Below are 13,868 nucleotides of genomic sequence, written 5' to 3' on the forward strand. Positions count from 1 at the left end.
CCCAAATCCTAAAAAAAAAAAAAAAAAGATAACACAATACACCAAATCCTCGAATCCATGCTGCTTTAAAGGTTGTCTCCAGCACCACCAATTTTCTGAAACAGCTTTTTCTATTTCAGATCCCGAAACTTTTGTAAGCTGGCCCCTTTCTGCCACATCCTTCTGCAGCATTCTTTGGCCTCCTAACTCGGTACTGGGTCCAGTTGCCATTAATTAAGAAATCAGCTCACATACAAGGAGTGCACCTGTGCAAGAATTGATAAATATTCTTTTCTTAAAAATGATCAGACTTTTAGATCACTGGCATTTATTTAAAAAAGAGGACTCCTTATTCTAGTCTTTGTATAACTTGTATCCATTTCCTTTTATCCCTTAGAAATTGACAAATGGAAAGCATTTCAACCGGGTAGGACAGAGATGACTGTGGTCATCCTAGACCTAAAGTGGGGTGCCCAGGCTGAGCCTTGGGAGGTACCTCTACCAGGGTTGACTGTGCATGGCATGAGCCGTGCCTCTCTCATTTGGGGTCTCTGGCAGATGGCACAAATACAAGGTGGCACTCTGCCTTGCTGAGCCTGGATACAGCCTCAGAGACCACCTCTGCACATAACACTAAGTTGCCACTGTGAAACAACACACGTTGTCATTTGACATGAGGCTTATTGTCCACCCCTGGTCTTTAGGAGGCCATGGCTAGCAGCTAGCTACACTTTCACCTTTAAGGGCTCTTTGCATTTTGTCATTATCACACTGCTAGTTTGTCCCAGTCAGGAGCTCTGATGGCGTAGTGCCTAAGGCACTTGACTGCTAACCAGAAGGCTGGCAGTTCAAACCCACCAGCCACTCCTTGTAAGGAAGGTTGAGCAATCTACTTCCGTAGCAATACTGCCTCGGAAACGCAAGGAGGGTCACTATGAGTCAGGTCCAACTCAATGGCATATAACAACAACAACAGTTTATCTCAGTCAGTAGTTGCTGTCCTGATTCTAGGCAAGGGAGAAGCCTGGCAGTGGGTAGAGGGAGGTGGGGGAGCAATAGGGCAGAGGAAGAGCTGAGGACCCTGCCAGCAGAGGTCAGTGTTGGGGAGGCAGGTACCTGGAGTACACCCCTGGGGGAGAGAAGCGTCTGAGTTTTTAGCACTGCTGTAACAGGCATACCACAAGTGGGTAGCTTTAACTAACAGAACTTTATTTTCTTACATTTTATAAGTCTAGTTGTTGTTGTCAGATGCCGTCTAGTTGGTTCTGACTCATAGCAACCTGGTGCCGGTCCTGACCCATCCTCACAATTGTTGCTGTGTTGCTATGTTGGAGCCCATTGTTGCAGCCACTGTGTCAATCCATCTCACCGAGGGTCTTCCTCTTTTTCACTGACCCTCTCTCTACTTTACCAAGGGTGATAGCCTTCTCCAGCACTGGTCCCTGTGATAACATGTCCAAAGTACATATGACAAAGTCTTGACTTCTTTGCATCTAAGGAACGTTCTGGCTGTAGTTCTTCCAAGATGGATCTGTAAGTTCTTCTGGTAGTCTTACTATATTCATTTTTCTTTGCCAACACCCACAGTTCATGATGGAAGTCTGAGTTCAGGGTACCGGCTCTAAGGGAGGCTCTCTCTCTGTCGACTCTGGTGGCAAGATCTTTGCCTATTTCAGCTTCTATAGCCCTAGTTCCTTGGTTCCTTGGCAATTTCCAAGGACATCCACCTTCCCTCCACTTGAGCTTGCTTGTCTCTGTGTCTGTGCTGTTCTTTATGTCACTCAGAAGTGACTGAGTTTAGGACACAGCCTACACTGATGTGGCCTCATTAACATAACAAAGAAAACCTGTTCCCCAATGGGATTATATCCACAGGTTAGGATTCCAACACATATTGTGGGGAACATGATTCAATCCATTGCAGTGGATGACTGGGAAAAAAGATGCATTGCACCCACTCACATCTTGGCTCAGAGTCTGGGACCAACCCAATAACTGCATTGCAGAATCAGCAACTGCTGATGACCTCAGCCTTATCTCCCCATGTGTTGGGTCTGCCTCATCTCTTGTCCAGCCTGGCTGATTTCAAGGGACAAAATAGAGGATGAGATATGACAGGTAAATTACATTGAACAAAATCACTGCAAAGCCCTCTATAAAATCATGAAAGCAAAGGTGTCACTTTGATGACTAAGGTGCACCTGACCCAAGCCACAGTATTTTTAATCACTTCCTATGCATATGAATCGGAAGGAAGGTTGGGCATTCCTACTTCCGTAGTGATACTGCCTCGGAAACCCAAGGAGGGGTCGCTATGAGTCGGGGCCGACTCGATGGCAAACAACAACAACAACATGCATATGAAAGCTAGACAATGAAAAGGAAGACAAGAAGACTTGATGAATTTGAATTATGATGTTGGCAAAGAATATAGAATATACCATGGACTTCCAGAAGAATGAACAAATCTGTCTTGGAAGAAGTACAGCCAGAATTATCCTTAGAAGCAAGGATGGCAAGACTCTATCTCATACACTTTGGATGTGTTATTAGGAGGGACCAGTCCCTGGAGAAGGACATCATGCTTGGCAAAATAGAGGGTTAATGAAAAGTAGCAAGACCCTCAATGAAATGGATTGACACAATGACTGCAACAATGGGCTCAAAAACAATGGGCTCAATTATACATGGGGTCACTGTGAGTTGGAGCTGACTCAATGGCACCTAGCAACCACAACCCACTTACTGCTGTCAAGTTAATCCCGACTCACAGTGATACTATAGGACAGTCCTATAGGGTTTCCAAGGCTGTAAATCTTTATGGGAGCAGAGTGCCACATCTTTCTCCCTTGGAGAGGCTGGTGGGTTTGAGCAGTCAACCTTTCAGTTAGCAGTTGAGGGCTTTAACCACTGCACCATCAGGACTCCTAACAACAACAACTTTGATTCCCAGAAAGACTGGACACTTCTTGGCTCACTGTTGTTGTTGTTCTGTGCCCTTGAGTCGGACCCAACTCATAGCAACACCTCCTTGGGTTTCCAAGGCAGTATCACTATGGAGGTAGATAGCCCCATCTTCCTTCCGAGGAGTGGCCGGTGGGTTTGAACTGCCAGCCTTCTGGTTAGCAGTCAAGTGCCTTAGGCACTACGCTACCAGAGCTCCCTTGGCTCACTAGTCTTGTAAATTTATTAGAATTTTCCTTTTCTGAAATGATGGCTGTGATTACAATTGCAATCCTTCTGAGATATATCCAGTGACAGCTCTGCAAGTACCTTGAGGCTTCATTCATTATACTGTACAGTGTTTCTGGGTTTTTCTGTATGAAACCTTGCCTAAGTTCATTAGAGCTCTGACAGCCACAGGCCATCTGTGGAATGTTTTATGATTTCTCTTTCCATGGGCTGGCTGTTGGGGCAGAGCAGGTTAATGCCATTTATTACTAACTCCCCAGCTCATAGCTTTGCTCTCCACGCTGAACGCACTGTGCACACTGACTGGCTCATTTCTGTGATAGAGCGTTATTACTCTCCTGTGCCATACAATTTTATAATTTGGTCTGTTTTTCAAACAATTTGTATGTAATATATTGCAATATATTTTTCTTTGGAAGCTAAAAGACAAAGGCTGAAGAAACAAAACAGAATTCTCTATTTTCCCAAGGTATGATGGCTCCTAGGACCAGCAAGCATAGTTCTCCATCAAATGATTCTGATAAACCATAGTCTTAAGTATTTTTTTAGTTAAGGAATTAATTTTCTTAGTGGTATGATAGAATTATATAATTGCATAAATAAATAAATCTATCTGATCCCTTCATGTATCATGCCCTTGATATCCTATAACATGTCTGGTCTTTGGTCACTGGTGTCCAATGTGTCAAATCTATTCTTCAGATTGTCTCTAAATTCAGGTGGGATATACTTAAGGTCATATTTTGGCTCTTGGGAACTTGTTTTAATTTTCTTCAACTTCAAGTTAAGCTTGTGTATGAACAATTGGTCATCTGTTCCACAGTCAGCCCCTGGCCTTGATCTATGGGCAAAGTATTGAACAATGTAGGATGCATCAGAAGAAGATGAAGGAATACACAGAGTCATTGTACTCGAAAGAACTGGTCAATCTTCAGCCATTTCAGGAGGTAGCATGTGATCAAGAACGAATGGTATCAAAGAAGGAAGTACAACCTGCACTGAAGGGAGACAGCCACCTGGCCAAGTGACTGGAAGAGATCCATGTTTGTGCCCATTCCAAAGAAGGGTGATCCCACAGAATGCAGATCACCAAGTAATATCATACACAAGTAAAATTTTGTGGAAGATAATTCAAAAATTGTTGTAGTGGTCTATTGACAGGGAACTGCTAGAAATTCAAGCTGGATTCAGAAGAGGGCATGGAGAGAGGGATATCATTGCTGATACCAGATGGATCTCGGCTGAAAGCAAAGAACACCAGAAATATGTTTACCTGTGTTTTATTAACTATACAAAGGTATTTGGCTGTGTAGATCTAACAAATTAGGGATAATATTGTGAAGAATGGGAATTCCAGAACACTTAATTGTGTTTGTTAGAAACCTGTACATAGACCAAGAAGCGGTCATTTAAACAGAACAAGGGGATACTGCATGGTTTAAGATCAGGAAAGGTGTGCATCATGGTTGTATCCTTTCAGCAAATTTATTCAGTCTGTATGCTGAGCAAATAATCCAAGAAGTGGCACTATATGAAGAAGAACATGGCATCAGGATTGGAAGAAGAATCATTAACAATCTGTGATAGGCAGATGATACAATCTTGCTTGCTGAAAGTGAAGAAGATTTGAAGCTCTTACTGATGAAGATCAAAGGTGAAGATCAGGATGGATTACATCTCAACATAAAGAAAACAGAAATCCTCATAGATGGATCAATAAGCAACATCATGATAAATGGAGAAAAGATGGAAGTTGTCAAGGATTTCATTTTACTTGTATCCACAATCAATGTTCATAGAAGAAGCAGTCAGGAAATCAAATGGTGTGTAGCATTGGGCATAAGCAGAAAAAACCCAACTTACTGCTGGCAAGCCGGTTCTGACTCATAGCGACCCCTCCTTGGGTTTCCAAGGCAGTAGGTCTACAGAAGTAGACTGCCCAATCTTCCTTCTGAGTAGTAGCTGGTGGGTTTGAACTGCCAGCCTTCTGGTTAGCAGTCAAATGCCTTAGGCACTATACCACCAGAGCTCCTGCATTGGGCATATCTTCCGCAAAAGACCTGTTTAAAGTGTTAAATAGCAAAGATATCACTTTGTAGACTAAAGTGCACCTGACCCAAGCCATGGTATTTGCAATAGCCTCATATGCATCTGAGAGCTGGACAATGAATAATGAAAACCAAAGAAGAACTGATGCATTTGAAGTGTGGTGTTGGTGAAGAATATTAAGTATACCATGGACTGGCAGAAGAATGAACTGGTCTGTCCTGGAGGTAGTATAGCCAGAATGTTCCTTCAAAGTGAGAATGGCCAGACTTCTCATATTTTGGTCATGTTTTCAGAAGGGACCAGTCCCTGCAGAAAGATATCATACTTGCTAAAGTAGAGGGTCAACGACAAAGGGGAAGACACTTAACAAGATAGATTGACACAATGGCTGCAATGATGAGGTCAAGGATGGCAACATAGGACATGAGGAGGGCGTAAGACCAGACAGCATTTCATCCTGCTATAGCTAGGGTCACTGTGAGTTGGAACCTACTCTATGGCACTTAACAACAACAACAACCTGATACCTTTATAGTTTAATCAACTAGGTATTTGGATCTGTTCATAAAGATGCACTTTTTTTTTTTTAAATGCCAAAACAGTTGGCAAATTGCTTTCCCAATTTCAAACTGTAGAATGAAATTCACCCTGTGACTGGGTAGAAATTCTATAGAAATTGATGTATCTGATTAAGCACTTGTGGGTTGGGTTAGTTGATGGTGTTGCTGCTGAAGTTCTTGAGGAGCAAAGCCTCAGGAGAGAAGGTAGTTAGGAGTAGGAAAGAGTGAAGGAAGGCTGAGAAGAGAGGCAGTGTTCAGGGAGTACAGTTGTCACCCATAGATTGTCCCCAAATGGTCTGGGCAGCGGTCTTCTATTCTAACTGCTCAATGGAATCATCCAGAAACTTTTAGACGACCAATGCCTAGGCCTAACCCCTAGAAACTTTGATTTGATTGTTCTGGGATGGGGCTAGAAGTGGATTTGTATTACTTCAGAGTCACACATTTGAAGACCAGCGAGACAGATGGTATGAGGTGTTGGACTGAACATCAAGCAGAGTCTACATGTAATTTGAAACTGGAAAAGCAATCTTTGTGACTAGTGGGCTCCTGTCCACCAAGGCTGATGGTCCTATTAGGCCCCCTCATGATGAGCCCAGCCTCCACCAAGCCAGGCTGGAACAGAAGGAAGGGGGTTATTGCATGGCCAGAATGCAGACACACAGCGCTGTCTTAAAGACCCTGCCTCAGAAGAGAGATTAGGCTAGAACATTCAAGTAAGATTTATTAAAGACCAGACCAGCAGATAAAAAATTATACCTTAGCTCCACCACCTATAAAACCTCAGATTGGAGGCAGAGGGACAGGTAGCTTCTCCTATCTTAGTTTCTTATCTTTCAAATGAGCATAGGAATCAACCTTGCAGGGAGGTTATCTCTAGGCTGTGGCAAAGTTTAGTGAGATAGCATTTATTGTAAAGTACTCAGACACAAAATAGGTGTCAGTGATGGGTAACTTTCAGAATTGTTGTTGTGTGCAGTGGAGTCGGACCGACTCATAGCAACCCCTCCTTGGGTTTCTGAGGCAGTATCACTACAGAAGTAGATAGCTCCATCTTCCTTCCGAGGAGTGGCTGGTGGGTTTGAACCGCCAGCCTTCTGGTTAGCAGTCAAGTGCCTTAGGCACTACACTACCAGAGCTCCCACTTTCAGAATTATTAGGCCCAAACTATCATAAACCTAGGAAGAAATACCTGGCAATCTACTTCTGAAAATTATTCAACGGAAATCTGTGGGTCACAACAGCACATTGTCAGATTTGCTTGCTTGGGACACATCATGGGAGGGATCAATTACTGGGAAAGGATGTCATGTTTGGTGAAGTAGAGGGCCAGCAAATGTGTGGAAGACTCTGTGTGAGACGGATTGGCACAATGGATGCAAGGATGCACTTGAACGTGATGGATTTGAACTCGTTTGTGAGGAGATGCAGGGCTGAGAACACTTTATTGTTTCACATGTAGTCACCATGAGTTGGAGTTGGTTCAAAGGCAGCTGTCCATCTTTATCTATCTGTCTTTATGTGTATATATGCAGGTAGGTTTCCATCTGTCTATGTATTTATCTCTCTATCTACCTATCTATATACCTGTCTGTCTGTCTATCTATCATCTGCTCATAGGCAAGGCTTGCTCAGGACCTAGCTCATCTTAGTTGTGAACCCACCTCCCCATGAGCATAGTTAGACTTAGTCACCTCCTCTGAGTCTAGTCACAAGGCCACAGCAAAATTGCTTCTCCCATCTCCCTTGGTAGCACCTAAGGAGTGCCAGCTTCTGAGAAGGGTCTTTCAGTTCTCAGGTAACAGACCCTGGGGCTGTGAGGCCCATCACAGAGGCTCAGATCTGTCCACTGGGCCCTTGTAGCATCTCAGTACAGGGCAACGATGCCAACAATCACAAATGACACCTATAGAAACAAGGATACTGATTATAAAAGGATTCCATCCTCCACTGTGCATGTTGTGCAAACAGCATGGAAATTGCATGGCCTCGTCAGAAGGTTAACATCTCTCTGGGTCACCAGGATTAACACTATTTTTATGAAGGATTTCCAGAGGAGGAAATTATATCCAGTGTCTCATTCTTTCAGCTGCAGGGCAATGCCCAATTATTGCTGTTATTATTACAGTTATTAAAGTTCATAAGTGATTCATAATTACAGAATGAGTCCTCTAACTCAGGGCTTCTCAGAGGGTGGTCCCTGAACAGAGGCCAGTTGGTGAGTTGTTTGTTACTGGTCCACTGTGAAGCAAGTACAGAGAATGAGGGTACATGGTCAAAAAGTGTTAGAGAAACAGCATGTAGACGGGTATCATTAAACAGGGAGGAGCAGTCCGGGTGGTGGTAGACTCACATGGTGAGTGGAGGGGGCACCACTGGGTTTTACTTGTGTGCTGTGGGCCCATGCTTTGGTCCATGATGAACTTGGAAAACCACATCAGCCCTTCACCACAGATGGCCTTGGGTGGTAGACTTCAGAAGCCTTCCTACTTTTTCAGGCAAGAAAATGATGCTGGGGGAGCATCAGGACCTGCCAATACCACAAGAGTCAGACAAGAGTAGAGGTGGAATTACGATTTGACTCCACCCCTGATTCTGCAGCCACGCTCTCAGCATATTGGCTCAAACAAACAAGGTATTGAAAAGCTGAAACAAAATACATTGGAGCTTCGAACAGAATCAAAGGTGATTTGAGATTCAGTTCGGGTATAGGACCCTGGGAAACTGGGTGACAGTTGCTTCTCCTAGGAAATATAGTAAAAACCCATGTGAGCTTCTCTGTCGACAACAGAAGAGTGACTTCCTATTATTTAAAAAGACAACTACCACTGGCTTGGACCGGGACTGGGGAGAGAGGAAAGTGATACATGTTTTGAATATTTGTAGTCGAGAAACCAGGAAACATAATGTGTTCAGACAGAAGTGGAAAAAGTCTCATTCATTTGCTACTTTTTGTGCCACTCTTGATTCCCAGCCCACGTACCTTATGCACAGCTGTTGGTGGTTTGTATGTTGCTATGATGGTAAATAGGTTTTAGTGATGCTTCCAGACTAAGTAGAAAGAAAGGCCTTGCGGTCTACAAGCAAAAAAAATCATCCCATGTAACTCTATGCATCAGAGTAGTCCACTTGCATTGTGCATGGGGTCCCTGTGAACTGGGCTGACTCAACAGCAGCTAACAACAACCATGTAGGAAGCACTGCTATTGGTCCTGAGAATTCGAACGCCATTTAGCCACACCCCGTCTTCAGGAGTTCAGAATCTAGTGGGAGGGACATATAAAACAACAGATTTCATCGACAATTAAGCACCTAGTGCTGTTTGTCTCATATTGTTTTAGGAACGGAAGATACATTGTTTTAGGAACGGAAGATACCGAGGTGAACAATAAAGATAAAGCCCCTCCTCTCACAAAGCTTCTGTTCTGATAGAGAAATACATCCTTAACTTCCAAGTAGTCATAAAAATGAGAATGAAAAAGGAAGGGATCAAGGGAAACGAGAGTGCTGGGAGAAAGCCTGAGAGGGGTGACTTCGAGCTGGTAGGATACTGATGGACAAACATGACAGCCACAGCCAGCCAAGGCTAAAGAAGTAGGAAAAACTTGTCTAATGAAGTGAGACCCCATTTGTTCTTGAGGGGGTGTGACTGGTTCTCCTGGCGCCATGGGAAACTGGGAGAGGAAGTGGTAGGCCCAGACAAAATAGACTGGTGTGTTTTGTATTTGGCAACTCCAAGTTCAGTAAAAGGAGTCCTGGTGGCACAGTGATTAAGTGCCCAGCTGTTAATGGGAAAGTCAGCGGTTTGAACCCACCAGCTGCTTTAGGGAAAAACATCTACTTCTGTACATCTACAGCCTTGGAAACCCTATGGGGGCAGTTCTACTGTGTCCTATGCAGAGACATATCTATTGTATGGCAGGTATTGCACCTGCCTAGGGTGCGAGGCACCATTGAGGTATTTCTTTGAATCCAGAATGGCCACTGATACATCTATGGAAAATAGTGCCCATAGCAAGCACTGACATTGAGCCCCTGTCCAAACATCTACCAACCATCTTACAGATCACTTTCCCCTAATATCAGTGTTCTGGTTCCCTAGTACCACTCTGACAGGAATATACCACCAATGCGATGGCTTGAACAAACAGGAGTTTATTCTCTTACAATTTTGGAGGCTTTAAGTCCACGTTCAAAATGCCAAGTTTTAGGGGCTGAGTGAAAGCCCCTTGACCTTGGGCCTCACCTCTGCCTCCTGCTCCCGGCCCACTGAAGCTGGAGGCTCCTCTTCTCTCAGACAGCTGCTGGCTGCTGACACTGACAAACCCAAGGCCAACAAGTAAAAAGGCACAGTCCTAATGTTACCAAACAACTCGGCAGGCCATTGATTCAAGACAATTGAAAGTCCCAAGATTGTCAGAGGATGGCAGGCTGCTGAACAATGATTTGGCTACATGCAGGGTTCAAGGATGCTATAAACTAGAAACAATTCACAAAGCTGCTTCTTATATACAGGAAGCAGACCACATCTCTAAAGCAGCTACTCAGCTGCTTGTGGTAGGTCCCACCATGGAGTTGATTGCCAGTCTCATTATGGGGAATAACTAACACTAGCTGCCCAGCTACTCAACCAGGCCCAGCCAAGTTGACACACAACCTTAAATACCACAATCAGCTCAAAAACACAAGTCAGGTTTGTTAGTCTTTTACTTAACACATTACCATGCTTGAGGAAGGATATTGGATTAATAGAAACTGCTCAGTGGCACCATGAGCACAGGGCTGGTGCAATACCCTAGATAAGCCACTGGTCCTATAGGGTCACTGTGAGTCAGAATCAACTCTACAGCAATGGGTGGGCCATAATACACTGGGCAGAGAGAAGAGCAGGTGCATAGGTGTAGGTGAGGGGCATGGGTGTAGGTGAGAGGTGGGGAGTGTTAAAAGAAACACTGAAGCAGAAAGGTAAGGCCAGACCAAGAACAGCCTGGTTGGTGATGTTAAGTGTTTGGACTTAGCCTGAAGGAAATGAAGGTGAGGGAGGGAATTTTAAGCATGATTCGAAACAGAGGGATGCCATTTCACATTAGCTTTTAGAAATTTCTCTTTCAGTGATTGTCTTTCCTGTGACAGTTTTGGCTTTGACCACTTACTATGTACCTGCCACTTATTTCCAAAATCAAGACGTTGGGTAGATTTCTGGTAAGACCTTCAGATCTATGGTCATGCCACACTTAGGACTATGCAAACATGTTTACATTTAAAGTATGTAGATCCACACCCACATCAATTTATTAGAGAACAAAACACTGCAGTGACTATTTTTGCCACGCATGACCAGCCCAGTAAAAAGCGCTCTAGTCTAGTGTTTTTCAAGCATTATTTTTGTGGGTGTGATATTTTCATTGGTGAAAATATACACAACAAAACCTACGCAATTCAACAATTTCCCCACATACAATTCAGTGACATTGATTACATTCTTCAGGGTGTGCAAACATTCTCACTATGTTTTTCCAAATTATTCTGTCATTAACATAAACTCAATGCCCCCTAAGCAAAAAGTCCACCCCTTTCCTCCTCCCTCCCATCTTTGGTAATCACTAATAATCTTTGATTTCTATATATTTGCTTCTTTTGTGTAAGTGAGAGCATACTGTGTTTTTCCCCTTGCGATTGAATTATTTTGGTCAGCACACTGTTTTCAAGGTACATCCACGTTGTGGCATGTATCAGGACTTCATTTCTCCTTGTGTCTGAGTAATATTCCATTGCATGTGGATAAACACATTTTGTTTATCCATCCATCTGTTGATGGTCAAACATTTTTAAGCCACAAACCACAATTAGAAATACATTTTGTGCCATGACCCAAATATTCATAATCTCTGCACACAACGCTGACCCACTCACCTGAAGAGAGTATGAGTGAAGAAAGAAAAGGGCTGTGGGTAGAAACCTGGAGTATTACCTACCTTTCAGGCAGGGATGTAAGAGAAGGAATGGACAAAGAAGTAGGAGGAAAGCTAAGAGGGTATTGGCATGGGAGTCAGGAGAGGAAAGAGTTTAAAGAAGCAGTAGAATTTCAAGATTGTCAAATGTGGCAGGGAGGTCAAGTTAGGCAAGGGCTGGAGAGCCACACTGAGTTGGGTGATATGGAATTCCCTGGTGACCTTGGTAAACTCACTTGTAGTCTGATGGAAGCCAGGTTGAGTGATGAGGGGGCAGGACACAGAAGCATGGGGTATGTGGACAGCTCTTTCAAAAGAGGTGGCAATGAAAGGCGGGAGGGCAAGAGGTCACTGGCTAGAAGGAGGGCAGCTAGTTGGCTCTGACTTGTAGTGACCCTACATACAATAGAAAGAAACACTGTCTGGTCCTGTGCCATCCTCAGAATCGTTACTATGTTTGGGCCCATTGTTGCAGCTACTTTGTTAATCCATCTCATTGAGGGTCTTCCTCTTTTTCACCGACCCTTTACTTTACCAACCATGAAATCTTTTTCCAGGGACTGGTCCCTTCTGAAAACATGACCAAAGTATGTGACATGAAGTCTCACCATCTTCCTTTTTAAGTAGCATTCTGGCTGTAGTCCTTCCAAGACAGATTTGTTTGTTCTTCTGGTAGGCCACGGTATATTCAATATTCTTCACAAAGACAATCATTCAAAGGCGTCACTTCTTGGTCTTCTTATTCATTGTCCAGCTTTCACATGCATATGAGGCTATTGGAAATACCAATGTTTGGGACAGGCTCACCTTAGTCTTCAAAGTGACTTCTTTGCTTTTTAACACTTTAAAGAAGTCTTTTTGCAGCAGATTTGTCCAATGCAATACTGTATGTCATTTGGTTTCTTGATGGCTGCTTCCATGGGGGTTGATTGTGGAGCCAAGTGAAATGAAGTCCTTGACAACTTCAATCTTTTCTCTACTTATCATAATGTTGCTTTTTGGTCTAGTTGCGAGCATTTTTGTTTTCTCTATGTTGGGGTGTAATCCATACTGAAGGCTTTAACACTCATCAGTAAGGGCTTCAGGTCCTCTTTACTTTCAGCCAGCCAGGTTGTGTTTTGTACAAAGAGACACAGCAGTCCACCAGCTAGGCTTTCAAGAAAGGTCAGGAACCTTTGATCTTTGTTAAAGGGGATGAGATGAAGCTGTATAGACTTTTGTCTGTTTGTTTGTTTACTTTTCCACATGTGTGAAAGGTCAGGTAAGGCTTTCTGTTAATTGCTGAGATAAGATTTTAGAATAGTGGCCATGACTGCTGTTGCTTTGGTTATTCACATAAGTAATGGCTAAGTTTATTTTGGAATTATGATTCCACATTGCAGTGTATGATTCCATCAAAAGTTCAAAATTAAGAGAGGGGAGGGGAAGTAGCCAAAAGAAAAACTGCATAAGTACAGTGTTATTGAGACTGCTATCATGAGTTCATGAAGAACAAGAAAGTGATGAATTGTATTCAGAAAACTGCAAATGCTGGGGGTGACTGACAGAGTCCCAAAGGGCAGATAACTTTCTTCCACATTTGCAATGAAAACCAAGCTTAGCATTGCTTTTGATTTGTCCTTCTGCTGTTTATCAAATCTTTGAGAGAATTTGATGATAGGCATCTTCTCACTGGCTGTTCTTGCTCAAGATAAGAATTTTATGTTCAGATTTGTGGGTCTCTGGGCTAAAACTGATCAAATTCCCAGGGTAGATCCCCAGGTGTTGCATAATTAGTGTGCCATCTAGTCTTTAAGGTGTAAGGAAATCTGTATCTTCATGTATAAACATTTGTGTTTAATTCTTATTTGGAGTGAGATGAAAGCAAGCCAAGGACACCTGATCAAATCATCTTGTCTAAACATCTTTTAGGCATAAAGATCATAGTCTTATGAAAAGGTCATATGTACTTTCTGAAAAATAAAACAAAAAACTCTTTCTCCAAATCAGTACGCAAGTAAAATCTATCCAAGTTTTTTTAAAAAAGAACAAAAACCCCAAACCCTGCAAAGTTACAGGAAAAGGATATCTCCCAACTAACCTTCCCAAGGATTTGCTCTCAGCTAGGAGTAATTGCTGGAATCCTCTTGCATTCCAG

The sequence above is a fragment of the Orycteropus afer genome, unplaced genomic scaffold (assembly GCF_000298275.1).
Source record: "Orycteropus afer afer isolate SDZICR_OR568_19922 unplaced genomic scaffold, OryAfe1.0 scaffold00101, whole genome shotgun sequence".
Lineage (NCBI taxonomy): Eukaryota > Metazoa > Chordata > Mammalia > Tubulidentata > Orycteropodidae > Orycteropus > Orycteropus afer.